Source organism: Macaca mulatta, chromosome X, assembly GCF_049350105.2.
Source record: "Macaca mulatta isolate MMU2019108-1 chromosome X, T2T-MMU8v2.0, whole genome shotgun sequence".
Classification (NCBI taxonomy): Eukaryota; Metazoa; Chordata; class Mammalia; order Primates; family Cercopithecidae; genus Macaca; species Macaca mulatta.
Window position 1 is genome coordinate 24,048,524 of NC_133426.1, and position 20,005 is coordinate 24,068,528.

Consider the following 20,005-nt stretch of genomic DNA (forward strand, 5'->3'; position numbering starts at 1 on the left):
CTGTCGCCCAGACTGGAGTGCAGTGGCGTGATCTCAGCTCACTGCAACCTCCGCATCCTGGGTTCAAGCAATTCTCCTGCCTCAGCCTCCTGAGTAGCTGGGATTACAGGCACGTGCCACCACGCCTGGCTAATTTTTGTATTTTTAGTAGAGGTGGGGTTTCACCATGTTGGCCAGGCTGGTCTCAAATTCCTGACCTCGTGATCTGGCCGCCTCGGCCTCCCAAAGTGCTGGGATTACAGGTGTGAGCCACCGTACCCGACCTGTGCTACCCCACTTCTAACTCATTCTGTTCAGCTGAAAGTAAATTAGTGGGTGCAGTCTTGTAAATGAACTTTTGGGAGGGAGGCCCTATTCAGGTTTCAGACCTTGCTCATGCAAACCACTAGGATCTTGCTCATCCTGGGTACATCTTGTATTTGGAATCACTTCTCTCACACAGATCTCTACCAGAATCCTCCATCTGAGCTTTATCATGTGATATGGTTTGGCTGTGTCCCCACCCAAATCTCATCTTGATTTGTAGCTCCCATAATTGCCACGTGTTGTGGGAGGGACATAATTGGAGATAATTGAATCATGGGGGCAGTTTCCCCCACACTGTTCTCGTGGTAGTGAATAAGTCTCCCGAGATCTGATGGTTTTGCAAAGGGAAACCCCTTTTGCTTGGCTCTTATTTCTCTCGTCTGCTGCCATGTAAGACGTGCCTTTCACCTTCTGCCATGATTGTGGCACTGTGAGTCCATCAAACCTCTTTTTCTTTATGAACTACCCAGTCTTGGGTATGTCTTTATCAGTAGTGGAAAACAGACTAATACATCATGTAAGCTTGCTTTTGGAGAACAGATACGGTAATCTTGTCCTCTCCCTCAGATCAGCTGTACCAACTCTGAGAATTCTGAAGATCATGATGAAGTCCAAGATAACTGAATACATCTTGAGTATAAATTAGGATTATAGGCCCTTCATCTACATCAGAGGTTCTCAGCTCTAGCTGCATGCTAGACTCACCTGGGATCCTTTCAAAGTTCCTCTTTGCAGGACTCAGGCCAGGCCAACTGAAGGTGAATCTCTTGAGGGGAAGGCATCAGTATAAAAAGCTCCCCAGGTGACTCTGTGCAGCCGAGGTTGAGAGCTGCTGCTCCTGGTGCCTCTGGTTCTTCTAGCCTTGCTGGCTTCTTCCCCAGTAGATGCCTGCTGTGGTCATTCTTCCAATCTGAATAGGGGTGCCCTTTCTCCTTTCTCACCAACCTGTGCTGATAAATTGGGCCTATGAATTTCAGCAGTTGTCCATTCTGCTATTCTCTCTGGGGGTATAAGGCAGCCCTCAAAAATCAAAACCAAAACCAATTTTGGTGACCTAAGGTTCATGAACAACTCTCACACGGGAGTCACTTAATTGATATTCACTTCTTGGGGCTTTCACCCGTTTACCATTTCATTGGCACCTCTAATCACAGATCAAGCCTTCCGATCTGGTACCTTAAGAGGTACTTCTTACTAATTTGTTTCTGGTAAGCCTATGTGGTCACAAGCCTCACAGAGGCTGCTAAGTCCCAGGGAGCTGATGGCACTGGTGGAGCCCAATAGGACCCTGAGTGATATGCAGGCATGTTGGTCATGGATCCCCTGTCCCCCATCCAGAAGCAACTTCAATTTCTTAAACTGGTCTTCTTGCCAAATGCAGTGGCTCACGACTATAGTCCCAGCACTTTGGGAGGCCAAGGCGGGTGGATCACTTGATATCAGGATTTTGAGACCAGCCTGGGCAACATAGCGAAACCCCGTCTTTACTAAAAATACAAAAATTAGCCAGGTGTGGTGGTGTGCACCTGTGGTCTGCACCTGTGGTCCACCTAATTGGGAGGCTGAGGTGGGAGGATCACTTGACCCCAGAAAGTCAAGGCTGCAGTGAGCCTGGATCATGCCACTGCACTCCAGCCCGGGTGACAGAATGATATTCTGTCTCAAAAAAATATAAATAAGGGGCGAGGCGTGGTGGCTCACACCTGTAATCCCAGCACTTTGGGAGGCCGAGATGGGTGGATCACGAGGTCAGGAGATTGAGATCATCCTGGCTAACATGGTGAAACCCCGTCTCTACTAAAAATACAAAAAAATTAGCCTGGCATGGTGGCGGGCGCTTGTAGCCAGGATTACAGGCGTGAGCCACCACGCCTGGCCAAGATTAGGTTTTAAAAAGATAATGGATTTTCTCAATTTGGTAGACTTACATAATATCACATATGTTTGATTTTCTCTCTGGTATATACAATTCAAACAGCATATTCTCCCCAGATGTACCACTCTGATACCAGACTTCACAATGTCTCTCTCTCGGGCTATCTGGGGTTAATGTCAGAATTATCATGGCTTGAGCTGGGCAGCTCCTGTTTTTTGACATCATTGTTAGTGAAACATGGTGAAAATGTTTTCTGGTGCAGGTTTAGCGTGAAAGGTTTTTTTTTTTTTTTTTTTTTTTTTTTTTTTTTTTTTTATAAGTCAGGGTCCCACTGTGTTGCCCAGGCTACAGTGCAGTGGTGAGATCACAGCTAACCACAGCCTTGTTGACCTCCCGGGTTCAAGCGATCTGCCTGCCTCAGCCTCCCGAGTGGCTGGGACTACAGGTGTGCACCACCATGCCCAGCTAATTTTTTATTATTTTGTTTGTAGAGGTGGAGTTTCACCATGTTGCCCAGGCTGGTCTTGAACTCCTGGGCCCAAGTGATCCTCCTTCCTCAGCCTCTCAAAGTGTTGGGATTATAGGAGTGAGCCACGACACCCAACCAGCATGCAACTTTTAATCTGAAGTCCATCCGAGTATCAGACCTTAAATCCCAAAGATGGTTTACGGCACTCCAAATGTAACCCAGGCCCTATGCCTCTTGCTTTGTTGGAGAAGGGACAGGACAGTCAATAACTATCCCCTGCATGACCTTTTCCTGTCTTTGTCTTCTACTTGGGAAAAAGCAAAGTTTTCTGGGTGATTAGAGGGTAAAACGTGTAGCATGCCCACATCCTCAGCCAAGGAAACACACAAAGTTGGTTCTTTCCTTCATCTTCTGTGCCATATGGAGTCTAAAGAAGATCTTGGAAAGTTTGCCCTCATGCATTCAACTCATCTTAGGTACCTGTGTCCAGTCCTTCAGCCATTTGAGAGTGGCCTCCTTGAACCATTTCCTTTCCATCTTTGTCCCTTTCCCCATATTCCTTAGTCTTTTTATCTTTTATCCTCTTTCATCTTCCTGTCTCCTCTTCTGTCATGGACTGTTGGTTACATTGTACTCCATCCACTTTCCTTCTTGGATAGGGGTGAGGGGGAGAAACCTGTAGGGTCCTGAAGGTGGAAGTCGACAGTGGAAGAGTTCATTGTGATGCTGTGACTTGTGGGTGAAATAGTTATAAAGCAATCAGACATTTCTGTGAAGGAAAACTTCCTGTTGGTGTATATTTTGAACTTAATTATGCTGAAAGAGTTCATGTCTCCTTCTCAACATTTAGTCTTTTTTTTTGAGATGGGGTCTCACTATGCTGCCCAGGCTGTTTTGAACTCCTGGCCTCAAGTGATCCTCCCATCTTGGCCTCCCAAAATGCTGGGATTACAGGTGTGATCAGTTAACGTTTTTAAAAAGCCCTCTTATCACCTCTATCTTGAGATGTGGCGGGCTCCTCAAGGTGGAGTGGAAAGAAAAAAAACACACAAAACTGTCTCTCCATAAGCTGTCTTGTGTTGGTTCAGCTTGGTGCCTGTCTTTCATGTCAATGGATTTCTTTGGGTATTCTGTGTTTTTTGTCTGTGCGCTGGTGTTGCTGTGTGAGAACTTCTGCTTGTGTGGCTACGGATGCTGGCTCTGATGGTAAAGCTTGTTTTGAGGATTATGGGGTTGAGTAGAGTGGGGAATGGTGGCCCCGGGGACAGTTTTAGGCAAAGAGTAAGCACAAGCCCTTAGAGAAAATGGGAGGGGGAGAAGGGACAGGGGGGGAGAGAGAGAGAGAGAGAAAGAATTCCACATGTAGTCTTCAAATTAACCACCCGGAAGATTGTCCCATGACCCCCACACACTCCATCTATTGCTCCCCAATTTTTCCAGTCTCTCTCCTCAGTTTCCTCTTGGGTTTGTTCTCACCTTATATTTTTCCTTCAAGAGTTCCTCAAATGTTTTGGTTTGCAGTGTTTGGCTTTCTAGTGGTATTATACATAAATAATTTTAAAATGTTTTTTTCCTGTGATTTCAGTCATTTGGAAGGGATTTAGGTGCCTGTGATCCATTTGAAATTTGTATCTAAATGCCAGGAGGCTACCTTGGAAGGGAGCAAGCTCCACACTGTGACAGGCTTCTATGTTTAAGTAGAAGGAAGATGGAGAATATTTAAGTATGTGATAGGAAATTACTCTACACTGATGAATTTCAAAACATGTTCATTGTGACCTGTAAGAAGAAATACGTTTTACATAGACGTTCATTCATGATACACACGTGTAACTGAGACAAGAGTTTCATTAAACAATGTTTACCCTATGTGTAAGGCATTGTGAATTTTTTTTTTTTTTTTTTTTTTTTTTGAGATAGAGTCCCACTCTGTTGCCCAGGCTGGAGTGCAGTGGTACAATCTCGGCTCACTACAGCCTCTGCCTCCTGGGTTCAAGTGATTCTCTTGCCTCAGCCTCCTGAGTAGCTGGGACTACAGGCGCCTGCCACTATGCCCAGTTAATTTTTTTATTTTTAATAGAGACGGTTTCACCATGTTGGCCAAGCTGGTCTTGAACTCCTGACCTCAGGTGATATGCCCGCCTCGGCCTCCCAAAGTGCTGGGATTACAGTCACAGTGAGCCACCACACCCGGTCTGATTTTGTTTTTGAGTCAGGGTCTCCTCTGTCGCCCAGGCTGGAGTGCAGTTGCGTAATTATAGCTCACCGCAGCCTCTGCCTCCCAGGCACAAGTGATCCTCCTACCTCTGCCACCTCAACCTCCTGAGTAGCTGGAACTACAGGTGCACACCATCACACCTTTCTAATTTTTGTATTTTTTTGTAGAGACAGGGTTTCCCCATGTTGCCCAGGCTGGTCTCGAACTCTTGAGCTCAAGTGACCCACCCACCTTGGCCTCTCCAAGTTCTGGGATTACAAGCATGAGCCACTGTGCCTGGCCACATTGTGATTTTTCTATTGTATTTCATGAAGACATTCATTTATCTAAATATGGCACTAAAAGCACAAGAAACAGAAGAAAAAATAGACAAATTGAACTTCAACGAAATTAAAAGCTTGCATGTTTCAGAGGACACTATCAAGAAAGTGAAAAGATGACCCGTGAAATGGGGGAAAGTATTTGCAAATCATACATATGATGAAGGTTTAATATCCAAAAAATATAAAGAGCTCCTACAACTCAAGAACAAGCAAATGACCCAATTTTTAAATGGGCAAAGGACTTAAATAGACATTTCTCCAAAGAAGACTTACACATGGACCAAAAGCACATGAAAAGATGCTCAACATCATTAGTCATTAGGTAAATGCAAATTAAAACCATAATGAGATGCTACTTCATACCCACCAGGATGGTTATTATTAAAAAAACGGAAAATAACAAGTGTTATGGGGATGTGGAGAAATTGGAACCCTTGTATATTGCTGGTAGGAATGTAAAATGGTGTAGCAGCTATGGAAAACAATATGGTGGTTTTTAAAAAGTTAAACATAGAATTACCATATGATCCGGCCAGGCACGGTGGCTCACACCTGTAATCCCAGCACTTTGGGAGGCCAAGGTGGGTGGATCATTTGAGGTCAGGAGTTCGAGACCAGCCTGACCAACATGGTGAAATCCTGCCTCTACTAAAAATACAAAAATTAGCCAAGCGTGGCGGCACATGCCTGTAGTCCCAGCTACTCGGGAGGCTGAGGCAGGAGAATCACTTGAACCCAGGAGGTGGATGTTGCAGTGAGCTGAGATCGTGCCACTGCACTCCAGTCTAGGCGACAGAGCAAGACTGTTTAAAAAAAAAAAAAAAAAAAATTACCATATGATCCGATATTTCCACTCTGAGGTATATACCCCAAAGAATTGAAAACAGGAACTAAAGTTCTGATACACGTTACAACATGAACCTTGAAAATGCTGTGTTAAATGAAACATACCAGATGTAAAAGGACAAATAATATATTATCCACTTATATGAAACATCTGGAATAGGCAAATTCGTAGAGACAGTGAGAAGGACAGAGGTTACCAGGGGCTGAGGAAAGAAAGAATGGGAAGCTATTGCCTATGCTACAGTTTTTGCTTGGGATGATGAAAAAGCTCTGGAAATAGTTGTATCTATTTAAACAACTTTTTTTTTTTTTTTGAGATGAAGTCTTACTCTGTTGCCCAGGCTGGAGTACAATGGCGCTATCTCGGCTCACTGCAACCTCTGCCTCCCAGGTTCAAGCAATTCTCCCATCTCAGACTCCTGAGTAGCTGGGATTACAGGCGCCCTCCATTATGCCTGGCTAATTTTTGTAGAGACGGGGTTTCACCATGTTGGCCAGGCTGGTCTTGAACTCCTGACCTCAGGTGATCCGCCCGCCTTGGCCTCCCAAAGTGCTGGGATTACAGGCGTGAGCCACCGCGCCTGATCTAAACAACATTTTAAATATACGTAATGCTACAGAATTGTATACTTAAAGCAATTACAGTGATATATTTTAGGTTATGTACATTTTACCATTTACCAAGAAAAATTGTGATATAAATTTACTTATCAAAATCCTCCAAGTTATTTTGATCCACGAATAAGTCACATACGATAGGTAGAAAAGCACTGCTAGATGATCTTTAATATTTCTAACAACCTAGATATTTTAACCATATGAAGAAAGGTTTAAAAGTTATGAATTGGTGCATCGTGAATGGCACAGCCATGTCTTGTGGAAGTATATTTTGTTAGGCACAAATGATCACATGTTGAATCGATCAGTTGTGATGCTAACTTAAGGGACCCTTAGTGAAACACCCTGGCTTCCATGCAAAAACTTTACATGTCCTTATGATAGAATTTGCCACCATACGCGCCAAAATCCACAAGAAAATGTAAAAAAGAAAATCATATAAATCACTTCGAATGGTAACAGAACAGAAATGAATCATTAACTTTTAAAAGAACAATTGCATAATATGCAAAAATTCCCTATTAACAAGAATATTTGATTGACTGCTGAAATCTTTATTCCCAGAGTCTGTTGTGTTAGATGCTATTCTCAAGGGGATGGGGACCCTTGTTCACAGCAATGGGTGCCACCTACTGGATATACTAATATTTTCTCTGACAACGACAGAAATTCTCTTTCAGGACTCTTTTGGAGTATTCCCTCCCTTCCCTTCCCCCTATCCCACTAGCCCCATGTTAACAGCTGCAACGGAACACAATTCCCGTGAGGCTATGACAGGCAGCTTCTGACCTGGATCCCCTGAGTGCGGGCTCATTAGTGACTTGCTTCTAATGAACAGAATAGGACAAAAACGATGGGATATCCCATCTGAGATTAGGTTACAAAACACTGTGACTGGTTTTTTTTTTTTTTTTTTTTTTTTTGAGACACAGTCGTGCTCTGTCGCCCAGTCTGCAGTGCAGTGGCATGGTCACAGCTCACTGCAGCCTCGACCTCCTGGGCTCAAGTCATCCTCCCTAATAGCTGGGACTATAGGCACATGCCACCGCTCCCGGTTCATTTTTGTATTTTTTTTTTTTGTAAAGACAGGGTTTTGCCACGTTGGCCAGGCTGGTCTTGAACTCCAGGCCTCAAGTGATCCACCCATCTCGGCTTTCCAAAGTGCTGGGATTACAGGCATGAGCCACCGTGCCTGGCCAAGACTGTGGCTTCTGTCTTGATTGCAAACTGTCTCTCTCTGATGCCTGCCTCTTGCGTGCTTGTTCTGAGGAAGCCAGCTACCATGCTGTCAACCACCCCATGCAGAGGTTCACATGGCCGGGAACTGAGAGCAGCTTCTGGCCAACAACCAGCAAGAAACTGACTTCCTCAGAGGAACCAAGGCCCTTAGTCCAACAGCTTGTGAGAAACGGAATCTGGCCAACAACCACGTGAGTGAATTTGCAAACAGATCCTTCCCTTGTGAAACCCTCAGATGAGCCAGCAGCCCCAGTGAACATTCTGATTGCAGCCCTGGGAGAGACCCTGATTCCTGCAGCATAGAAACTGTGAGAAAAGAAATGTGTCATTTTGAGCCATTACGTTTTAGGATAATTTGTTATGCAGCAGTAGGTAACTAATTCAGGGGCCCAAACTAATTCTGATGGATTTTCAAAAGCTTTAGAAGTTTCCTGTTTGAATTTGGCTTCATAAGCCTCAGTAAAAACTTTCTACTGTGCTTGCCTGTTTAGCCTGTTAGACCTTGTGTTCCCAGGGGAATACTTCTGGAAGCTTCTGGGGCCACTCAGTCTGTAGTCCTGCAAAGGGGATGTCACAAAAGGTAAATCTTAATCATATACCATGTGAGTGAGTGTTTGAAGTTTAGGTACACTTTCCAGAGTAACATGTATTATTTTTTATCATTAATTTTCTGTTGCAAGAATATAACATAAATACCTTCTCCTTATGAAAATAAGTATGTTATAAATAGAGTCCTCTTTGACAATAACTTGATCTAGGTCCCTCTCCTCCCACCCTCAGTTATGAGTTTGGAGTAAGTCTTTCCAGACATAAAAAAAATAAATTACATAAACACACGTGTTTGTTTTTGCAACAATGATACTCTCCTTCCATATCATTCACTTTTTTCATTCCTCACGTTTTTCCACTCAACCATCTCATTCAGTTTTGAAATCTCTGTTGATACATGTGGATCTAGTTAATTCTTAGCTATAAAAAATGAAAACTTATTTTCCCACTGATGACTTCTAGGTTGTTTCCAGATTTTCATTTTTCTACACGATGCTACAGTGAACACCCCCTGCTTGTCCATGTCAGAGTGTCCTTTTCTAGGGAAGACACCGAAGAGAGGAAATGTTGGGGAGAGGAAGTCACGTGAACATTTTTAAGTCTTAGAGACACTCCCAAATTGCTCACCAAAATAACCGTGCCAATTTATACGTCCTGCAGTAATGAAATTGCCTGTTTGCCCCAATCTTTGCCAAAATGTCATATTTTTCCAGTCTGGCAGGTGAAAATGATTTCTTGTTGTTTTAGTTTGCATTCCCCTGGTTATTAGTGAGGTTGACAATCTTTTCATATATTAATTGGCAGGTCCTCCCCTTTTTTACAGAGCTCTTATGAGAGGAGTTGTGTGTGTCTGTGTGGGGACAGGGGGATGGGGAATTGATTTTAGCCTTGGTGCCAACTACCTGGGGGAGTTGCATACCAGTTCTGAGAACATAAGCTGCCATTGTTGATGGTACTGGGGGAAGACTGTGAGAAACTGAGATCACATACAGCCTCTCCCTCTGGGGTGAGGAGGAGTCACTGCTTTCAGCAAGGTCACTAATCTAGAGAGAGCCACTGGGGCTGTGCAGTCCACAAAGTGCTCGCTCACACCACTGTGTGAAGGCAATGACAACAGGGTTAGGACATTGGCTGGACTGATGGCCTCCAATCAGTGTAAAATCAAAATAGGTTGCCGTTGCACCATGGGGGCAGGACAGAGGATGGCTGGAACTCAGGGGGCGTCACTAGGTAACAGTTAATGGAATACCACTGAATACCCAAACAGGCAGGACTAACAAGGGCATAGACCCTCAGGAAGTAAAGCTTGGGACACCTCACACCAGCAAGGGAAGAGGAATTTGGATTGCACGAGGGAGGACAGGAGCCTCATAGCTGCTTGCAAACATAAAGACTGTTGCTGATCCTCGAATTTTCTTCCTTGCCAAATATATATGTTTATACGTTTTAAAGAATTTGTCATCTCTTTGGCTCCTTTTTCCTCAATATGGATAAACTTGCTATTTAGACCATAGGTTACAGAATTGTGATGGGATTAGAAGAGGCACAGGTCTGATCCAAAGATCTGTATCTTGGAGTTGGGTGCAGAAATGGAGGAGACTTTGGTGTGTCTCTCTTTGGGAAATTTGAGTCCATTTTATGTTGTAAGGGGAAAAAAATCACACTATTTGAGGCAACAGAATTTTGGAAAGTATATGTATGGGAAGCTACGTCCGAAGGGATGGACTGTTTTGTGGGGGAAGGCGGTACCACCCACATCCGTTCATCCTTCCTGACAGCACGCCTGATTACCTCTGGCCAGTTCCCTAGGCGTGCACCATCTTGGTGGAATGATAAATCGAGGATCTAGCAGAACTCCCACTACAGAAATGAAGAGGCCCCTGAAGGCAACATCTTCCAGATTCTTCCTCTAATCTCATCAACAGAGCCAAGGTGCCAGCATGTTGCCGAAAGTATGTGAGGGTGACTCACTCCTCCGGAACTTTTAATCCTTTAATCCTAAACGGAGTGAAGCAAGTCTATTCATTCCAGAGGCAGTGCTGGGAAAGATTGTCAAACCATGGAGACTTTCTGGAACTCCCTGATTCTGTTTTGTTCCATTGGATGAATCTACTACAACTTATTTTTCTCTGTCGACATCTGGGGGTATGTCGAATACCGCTGCTAGGAACATTCTTACACTTCTCTTTTGGTGCACATGCTCACACATTTTTCTTGGTCATGTACCCAGGAGTAAAACTGATGGGCTGTAGTTGTAAGACAGATTGCAACATGCATTTTTGATTCGTTAAAGTCTAATGTTAACTGGCATTTTTGCCTACTTCCCAGACAATGCAAGGACTCTAGAACACTTCATTTATACCCTCTCCTGACCTTTATGCCATTATAGCAGTGTATATTAAGCCTCACAAGACATTATTTTCTTTTTTTGAGACGGAGTCTCGCTCTGTCGCCCAGGCTGGAGTGCAGTGGCGCGATCTCAGCTCACTGCAAGCTCCGCCTCCCGGGTTCACGCCATTCTCCTGCCTCAGCCTCCCGAGTAGCTGGGACTACAGGTACCCACCACCACGCCTGGCTAATTTTTTGTATTTTTAGTAGAGATGAGGTTTCACTATGTTAGCCAAGATGGTCTCGATCTCCTGACTTTGTGATCCGCCTGCCTCGGCCTCCCAAAGTGCTGGGATTACAGGTGTGAGCCACTGCGCCTGGCTGACATTATTTTTATTGTATTATACTGTCAGTATTAATTTAGAACAGCCCACATATTTACAATTTCAGTTTCTCTTCATTCCTTCCTGCAAATACAAATTTTCATCTGGGATCACCTTCTTTCTGCCTGAAGGATACCTTTTAGTATTTCCTTTAAGGAATTTTGTCAGCCTTTTGTCTGAAAATATTTTTCTCTCACCTTCAATTTTGAAGGTTATTTCCAGTGAATATATAATTTGGGATAGGCAGTTGTTTTCTCTCAACACTTTGAAGATCTCATTTTATTTTCTTCGAACTTGTTCTGTTGGGAAACTAGCTGTCCTATTGCTCCTTTGAAGGTAATTGTGTGCGTGTGTGTGTATGTGTCTTAAGATTTTTTCTTCATTTTTAGCAGTTTGACTGTGATGCACCTAGCTGTGGCTTTATTTGTATTTATCCTGCTTTAGATTAATATTGATTCTTAAATATATGGCTCATCTTTCATTTGTTTTAGAAAATTGTCAGCCATATCTCCAAAATATTGCCTTTGTTCCAATTTATCTCTTCTTTCCCGCTGGAACTCCAATTACCCTTTGTTAGATCTAGTCATTGTAACCTATGTTTCTTACACTGTTTTCTTCTTTTTTTCCTTCTGTACTTTGTCATGCATTTTTTTTTCTCTTCATCTATCTTCCAGTTCATCAATTATTTCGTTAGCTGTGTATAATATACTGTCAAACCTATCGATCAAGTTAATTTCAGTTACTGTATTTTTTTGTTCTCAATTTCCATTTGGTTCTTTTAACAGTTTCTAATTTTTTGCCAAAAAATTTTTTTTGAGGTGGAGTCTTGCTCTGTTGCCCAGGCTGAAGTGCAGTGGCGTGATATCAGCTCATTGCAACCACTGCCTTCCGGGCTCAAGTGATTCTCGTGCCTCAGCCTCCCGAGTAGCTGGGACTACGTGCGTTCGCCACCACGCCTGGATAATTTTTGTGTTTTTCATAGACAGGAGGTTTCACCATGTTGGCCAGGCTGGTCTCGAACTCCTGACCTCAAGTGATTCACCTGCCTTGGCCTCCCAAAGTGCTGGGATTACAGGCGTGAGCCACCATGCCCAGCCTAAATATTTTAAGTCTTTGAACATATTAACCACAGTACTTTTTAAATTGAAATCTAATAACCTCATCTGAATCTCTGTGGTTCTACTTCTATTGTCTAATTTTCTTCTTTTTCTCATTTATTCTCAGCCTCCCGAGTAGCTGGGATTACAGGCAGGCACTACCACACCCTGGCTAATTTTTATATTTTTAGTAGAGACGGGGTTTCACCATGTTGGCCAGGCTGGTCTTGAACTCCTGACCTCAGGTGATCCACCCACCTCGGCCTCCCAAAGTGCTGGGATTACAGGCGTGAGCCACCACGCCTGGCCTTCTCATTTATTCTTGAAGGACATTTTCACTAAGTATAGATTGTTATTTTCTTTGAGCTCACTGAAATTATGTTTTCATTATTTTTGTCAAAAAGTCCACTGTTTCTTCTTTGTAGGTAATATATCTTTCATGACTGTTTTTAAATTTTTACTTTTAAAGATTTTTTTTCTTCAGTTTTGATGTGATGTGTTAGGTATGGATTTCCTTTAGAAAGTCCTATTTGTGATGCATTGGGCTTTTGGAATATACGGATCAATGTCTTTTATCTCAGCTTCTATCACTTGAAAATATGCCTCTACCTAATTCTTGCTCTCTCTTCCTTCTGGAACTCCAACTACATGTATGTTAGACTTCTCACATCATTTCCCATGTTAACTTCTCCTTCATATTTTGTCTGTATGCTAAATTCTGGATAATGTTTTCTGAACCATCTTCCAATTGGCTATTCTTTCTTCATCTCTGTGTTATTTACTGTTAAACCTATCCATTGAATTTTCAGTTTTGCTTACTGTTTTTTTATTTCTAGAAGTTCTATTTTGTTTTTCCAAGTATTTGGGGTCATCTTTTTATACAAAAGTATGTTTGTTTTTCCAAGTATTTGGGGTCATCTTTTTTTTAAATAAAGTAAACTTTTGATTTTAGAAGAGTTTATTTTACTTTTGAGATGGAGTCTCGGCCGGGCGCGGTGGCTCAAGCCTGTAATCCCAGCACTTTGGGAGGCCGAGACGGGCGGATCACGAGGTCAGGAGATCGAGACCATCCTGGCTAACACGGTGAAACCCCGTCTCTACTAAAAAAATACAAAAAAACTAGCCGGGCGAGGTGGCGGGCGCCTGTAGTCCCAGCTACTCGGGAGGCTGAGGCAGGAGAATGGCATGAACCTGGGAGGCGGAGCTTGCAGTGAGCCGAGATCCCGCCACTGCACTCCAGCCTGGGCGACAGAGCAAGACTCCGTCTCAAAAAAAAAAAAAAAAAAGAAAAAAAAAGAGATGGAGTCTCACTCTGTTGCCCAGGCTGGAGTGCAGTGGGATGATCTTGGCTCACTGCAACCTCTGCCTCCAGGGTTCAAGCAATTCTCCTGCCTCAGCCTCCCAAGAAGCTGGGATTACAGGCATGTGCTCCTACACCCAGCTAATTTCTGTATTTTCAGTAGAGATGGGGGTTTCATCATGTTGGCCAGGCTAGTCTCAAAGTCCTGACCTCAAGTGATCCACCCACCTTGGCTTCCCAAAGAGAATAGTTTCAGATTGACAGAAAAATTGCAAAGATAGTACAGAAAGTTCAAGCTGCAAAGATAGTACAGAGAGTTCCCATATACCCTGCCTTCAGTCTTGCCTATTGTTAACATCTGACATTATGGTACATTTGTTGCAACTAATAATCCAATACTGATATTATTAAATTCTTGACTTTATTCATATTTCATTAGCTTCCCTCAACGTCTTTTCTCTGTTCCAGGATCCCTCCCAGATATGTTATGTACAGTCATCACGTCTTAGCCTCCTCTGGACTGCAACAGTTCCTCACACTTCACCTATTTTTCGTGACCTTGACTGTTTTGAGGAGTACTGGTCATGTAGTTTACAGACTCTTCCTCAAATTAAGCTTGTCTGATATTTTTCTCATGGTTAGACTAAGGTTACAGGTTTTTAGGAAGGAGGCCGTAGAGGCGATGGGCCCTCATCACATCAAGGACACATGCTATCAATGTGACTTGTCACAGATTACATTAACCTTGATCACCTGGCCAAGATGATGCTTATGAAGTTTCTCCGCTGTTATTTTCCACCCGTCTTTTAATACTGTCCTCATTGGAAGTAAAACTCTAAGCACAACCTGTACTTAAGGTGTGGGGAGTTAAGTTTTACCTCCCTGGGGAGTCTGTGTATACATAAATCATGTAGAATTCTTCTATATAGGAGACTGTCCATTCTGCCTCATTTCATTTATTAATTTTTTCAACTGTTTATATTACTGTTGAGTCATGGATTTTTTTTGACAGACTGTCACCCAGGCTGGAGTGCAGTGGTACCATCTCAGCTCACTGCAACCTCCACCTCCCGGGTTCAAGCGATTCTCCTGCCCCAGCCTCCTGGATAGCTGAGATTACAGGCACGCGCCACCACGCCTGGCTAATTTTTAATATTTTTAGTAGAGACGGGGTTTCACCATGTTGGTCAGGCTGATCTCAAACTCCTAATCTCAGGTGATCTGCCCGCCTTGGCCTCCCAAAGTGCTGGGATTACAGGCGTGAGCCACTGCACCTGGCTGGATATTTCTTTTATACTTCAGGTTATAATTCAGCACTACATTTTTCATTTTATTTCCCCTGTCCAAATTGTTCCAGCTTTGGCCATTGCTAGCTCCCCTCAGGTGCCTCCTGTGTCCCTTTGACACAGCCCCATCATTTTGTTGTTTGAGTACTTCCTTATTTCTGGCCCTTCAAGATGCTCCAGGCTCATTTTGTATTTTTCCTGCTCCAGTCCTAGAATCAACAATTTCTCCGAGGAACCCTGGGTTCCTTCTTTTTTTTTTTTTTTTTTTTTTTTTTTTGAGATGGAGTCTCGCTCTGTCACCCAGGCTGGAGTGCTGTGGTGCAATCTTGGCTCACTGCAACCTCCACCTCCCCGGTTCAAGTGATTTTCCTGCCTCAGCCTCCCAAGTAGCTGAGACTACAGGTGCACGCTACCATGCCCAGCTAATTTTTGTATTTTTAGTAGAGACAGGGTTTCACTATGTTGGCCAGGATGGTCCCAATCTCTTGACCTTGCGATCCGCCTGTCCTGACCTCCCAAAGTGCTGGGATTATAGGCACGAGCCACCACACCAAGCCCCTGGTTCCTTTCAGTGGAGAATATGGTATTAGAAACCAAGAAGGGTCACTGTTTAGATATTTCTTCTTGCAGATATTTTAAATCACGTCTTTTATTCTTTAAATAAAGTAAGCATTTAAAAAATTGGTCTCAGCCGGGCGCGGTGGCTCATGCCTGTAATCCCACGCTTTGGGAGGCCGAGGCAGATGGATTGATCACCTGAGGTCAGGAGCTCGAGACCAGCCTGGCCAACATGGTGAAGCCCCGTTTCGACAAAAAATACAAAAATCAATGGGGCGTGTTGGCGCGCACTCCTGTAATCGCAGCTACTCGGGAGGCTGAGGTGGGAGAATCACTTGAACCCGGGAGGTGGAGGATGCCATGAGCCAAGACTGTGCCACTGCACTCCAGCCCGGGCAAGAGTGAGATTCCATCTTTAAAAAAAAAAAAAAAAAAAGTCTCTGAAGTTTTGGTATGTCTGTTTCTGCACTCAGTTGTTTCAACTGGCTCCCACTCCTGGTGCCTTGTTCTCCTGTTTGGTTATTATTAATTTTTTAAAAATAGAGACAGGGTCTTGCTCTGTCACCCAGACTGGAGTGCAGTGGCATGATCGTAGCTCATGGTAGCCTCCAACTCCTGGGCTCAAGCAATCCTCCTGCGTCAGCCTCCCCAGTATCTGGGACCACAGTTATGCACCACCACCTGCCCGGCTAATTTTATGTTTTGTAGAGACGAGGTCTTGTTATGTTGCCCAAGCTGGTCTCCAACTCCTGCGGCTCAAGAGAGCCTCCTGCCTCAGCGTCCCAAAGCACTTACAGGTGTGAGCCAATATTTTTTACTTTATACTGGTCACTGTACTTGAAAAATTATTTTGGAGATTCACTGAAGCCCAAGATGAAGCGGCTTTTCTCAAAAAGATTTTACGTTTACTTTTTCTTCTTGGATTACTCCTCATCTGTGACCATTTTAGATGAGGATACAATTGTAATTTCTCTGAACTACCCAGACAGACACTGAACTTGTGCTGCAAATTCACGCAAAAGCCAGCTTCATGGGCACAAGATTTTCTTCCTTTTCCTTTTCTTCCTGCTCCAAGTATCCCAAGTCAGTGCAATCCCAGCTTAGTCTGTAAAAGGCCTCCTGTTATTTTCTCTACCTTGGACAGGCCCTGGCATTGTTTTATGTCCAAATTTTCTCATTAATCCACTAAAATTGAAGCACAAGTGTTTCTTATTAGCATACCACCTTGGGGTAAGCGTGGTTTTGTGCTTTAAAATTATCTTTCTATAGGCTTCTGCTTTTTTCTTGGAGCTTAGCCTGGAATTTACTTACTTTTCCATTAGCTTTTTAATGCTCTTAAGATTTAAAATTTTAAGCCAAGTGCAGTGGCACGCATCTGTATTCCCGCCTACTCAAGAGCCTGAGGCAGGAGGATTGCTTGAGGCCAGGGAGTTCGAGACCAGCTTAGGCAACATAGTGAGACCTCCATCTCTTAAAAAAAAAAGCAAAAAGATTTACAATTTTATAAAGTCCTTAAAACGGCATGAAAAGAAAAAATAAAATTTTACATCACATATTTGTTTTAAATGGGATGGTTAGTATAAATAGTACAGCCTATCTTTCCCAGAAATAGCTTTTTAAATCTAGGGACACTGTCTTTCTTGGTTCTGGTAAATTCTCAGACATAATCACCTTAAATATTACTACCTCCTGATTCTAGTTTCTCTCTCTGGAACTTTTATTAAATATGTTTTGGTGCTTTTCAATCTATCCTCCAGCTCTGAACTACTTTTTCATATTTTTCATCTCTTTATCACTGACTCGCTCGGAATGACTTCCTCAGCTCAGCCTTCTAAATCACAAACTCACTCTTTGTGTCCATTCTCTTGTTTATCTCATTATGCTGGGCACTTGTTACTTTGTTCCCAGATTCATTCCCCATCCTACTCTGCCCCATGCTGTGTTGCAGGGAACTCTATACCCCATGGTCTTTTCTGTTTAAGTTTGGCCGGTGGGAAGTATTGGCAGATGACTTGAGGGAGAGATAAGAGTGAAACTAGGGTATTTCTCTCCCTCTGTCTGCTTTAAGCAATGTCTCTGGAAGAGACTGTCTCCATCTCCTGCCAGATAGCTGCACCTTCCATGGTCTCAGATCCTGCTGTGGTTCTAGTCCCGATCAGATAGCTCTAAATGCTGGATTCTCGTAACACACCCTCCTTCTGCTGCCCCTTTAGCCACAGGGGAGGTGGCAGCTTTTTTCTTTTTTTTCCTGTTTTGAATCTCTAGGATGCCTCACCATCCCCTCTTGGCTTCTAAGTTCCGCTATCACCTGTGTAATAAATTCCTTCTATAAACATGCCTCTGTTGAAAGTATTTAGAGAGATTTTTCTTTTCCTAACTGGACCCTGACTGACATGCCATCTAAAAATTAGTTCGGTGGCTTTAAAAAGGTTTCCAAGAGTTTCATCTATTTTTATTATTATTATTAGTTTTTGAGACAGAGTCTTGCTCTGTTGACCAGGCTGGAGTGCAGTGGTGCACTCTCGGATTACTGCAACCCCTGCCTTCCGAGTTCAGGCAATTCTCCTGCCTCAGCCTCCCGAGTAGCTGGGACTACAGGCATGCGCCACCATGCCCAGCTTTTTATTTTTTAAATTTTTAGTAGAGATGGGGTTTTAACATGTTTGCCAGGCTGGTCTTGAACTCCTGGCCTCAAGTGATCTGCCCACCTCAGCCTCCCAAAGTGCTGGGATTATAGGCGTGAGCCACTGCGCCTGGCTGAGTTTCATCTATTCTTGATTCATAGCCACCTGCTTTTGTTTTGTTGATTTTTTTGAGATGGAGTTTTGCTCTTGTTGCCCAGGCTGGAGTGCAATGGCATGATCTCGGCTCACCGCAACCTCTGCCTCTCAGGTTCAAACTATTCTCCTGCCTCAGCCTCCCAAGTAGCTGGGATTGCAGGCAGGTGCCACCATGCCCGGCTAATTTTGTATTTTTTTTTTTTTAGTAGAGACGGGGTTTCTCCATGTTGGCCAGGCTGGTCTCAAACTCCTGACCTCAGGTGATCCACCCACCTTGGCCTCCCAAAGTGCTGGGATTATAGGCGTGAGCCACCGTGACCGGCCTGTTTGTTGACTTTAACTGCACTCATTTTTAAATCCTTTCCAGATTGCTGTATTACTTGTTTTCTTTTATGTGAATCTTCTTATATGTTGGGTTTAATTGTAGCCTTTGTAATTTTTTTTTTTTTTTTGAGTGCTCATCTTACATGGAGGCTTTCTTTCTTTCCCACTCTCCCTGGAAAATGCTTTTATGATTGCTTCAGCCCAGTGTCCTGAGAACAAAGTTCAGTGGCTCTGGGCTCTTGCCCTGTGAGTATATCACAATTCCAAACCAGGAGCTCACATGAAGTGTATTCCTGGTGGCTGCTGAGTAAATATCTCTGCTTTTCCACTCTATCACAGGCAAGAACTTTGTTTCTAGTTGCACTCTCAAGCAGCTAGGTAAGAATTTTTCAAACATAGCTGGTTGAGCAGAAGCTCAGTGCATTACTTTTCCTGTGAATAGGGATACAGTGGTTCCTTATTTCTTGGAGTTCAAATTCCAGACTTCGCTCTTTGTGTCAGGTCCTGGGTGCTACGGGCCAGTGCGTTAAGCTCCCACTTATTGCAGTGAGTTTCCACTAAGTTTCCAGTACATGAATTTTATTTTATTTTATTTTGAGACGAAGTCTCGCTCTTTCACCCAGGCTGGAGCGCAGTGGTGCGATCTCGGCTCACTGCAAACTCCGCCTCCCGGGTTCACGCCATTCTCCTGCCTCAGCCTCCCGAGTAGCTGGGATTACAGGCGCCCGCCACAACGCCCGGCTAATTTTTTGTATTTTTAGTAGAGACGGGTTTTCACTGTGTTAGCCAGGATGGTCTCGATCTCCTGACCTCGTGATCCACCCGCCTCGGCCTCCCAAAGTGCTGGGATTACAGGCGTGAGCCATGGCGCCCGGCCCAGTCCATGAATTTAAAAAATCATGTCCTTGAGTATTTTATGAAACACACCATCATTTCTTACATTTTTGAAACACAGTGAGGAAAGCGTATGTTCCCCCTGAATCGACACAGAACAGTGGGACACAGTACAGAACCACTGTTTTGTCTAAAGTCTTGCTACTTAAAGTGTGGTCTGTGGGTTCACTTTAAATGCAAAATCTCAGGTCCACCTGGGACTTGCTGAATCAGAAACTGCTCTTTAACAAAATTCTGCAGATGATTTGCATACATATTAAAGTTTGAGGAGCACTAGTTTAAGGGTTAGTTCCAGTATAACCAACCTGAACAAAATCAGACCTTTAGAAAGCTTTTATTCCCAGCTGGGCGTGGTGGTTGACACCTATAATCGCAGCACTTTGGGAGGCCAAGGCAGGTGGATCACTTGAGGCCAGGAGTTCGAGACCAGCCAGGGCAACATGGCAAAACCCTGTCGCTATTAAAAATACAAAAATTAGCTGGGCATGGTGGCATGTGTCTGTGATCCCAGCTACTCAGGAGGCTGAGGCGAAAGGATCACTTGAACCCAGGTGGTTGCAGCGAGCTGAGTTCACACCACTGCACTCCAGCCTGGGTGACAGAGTGAGACT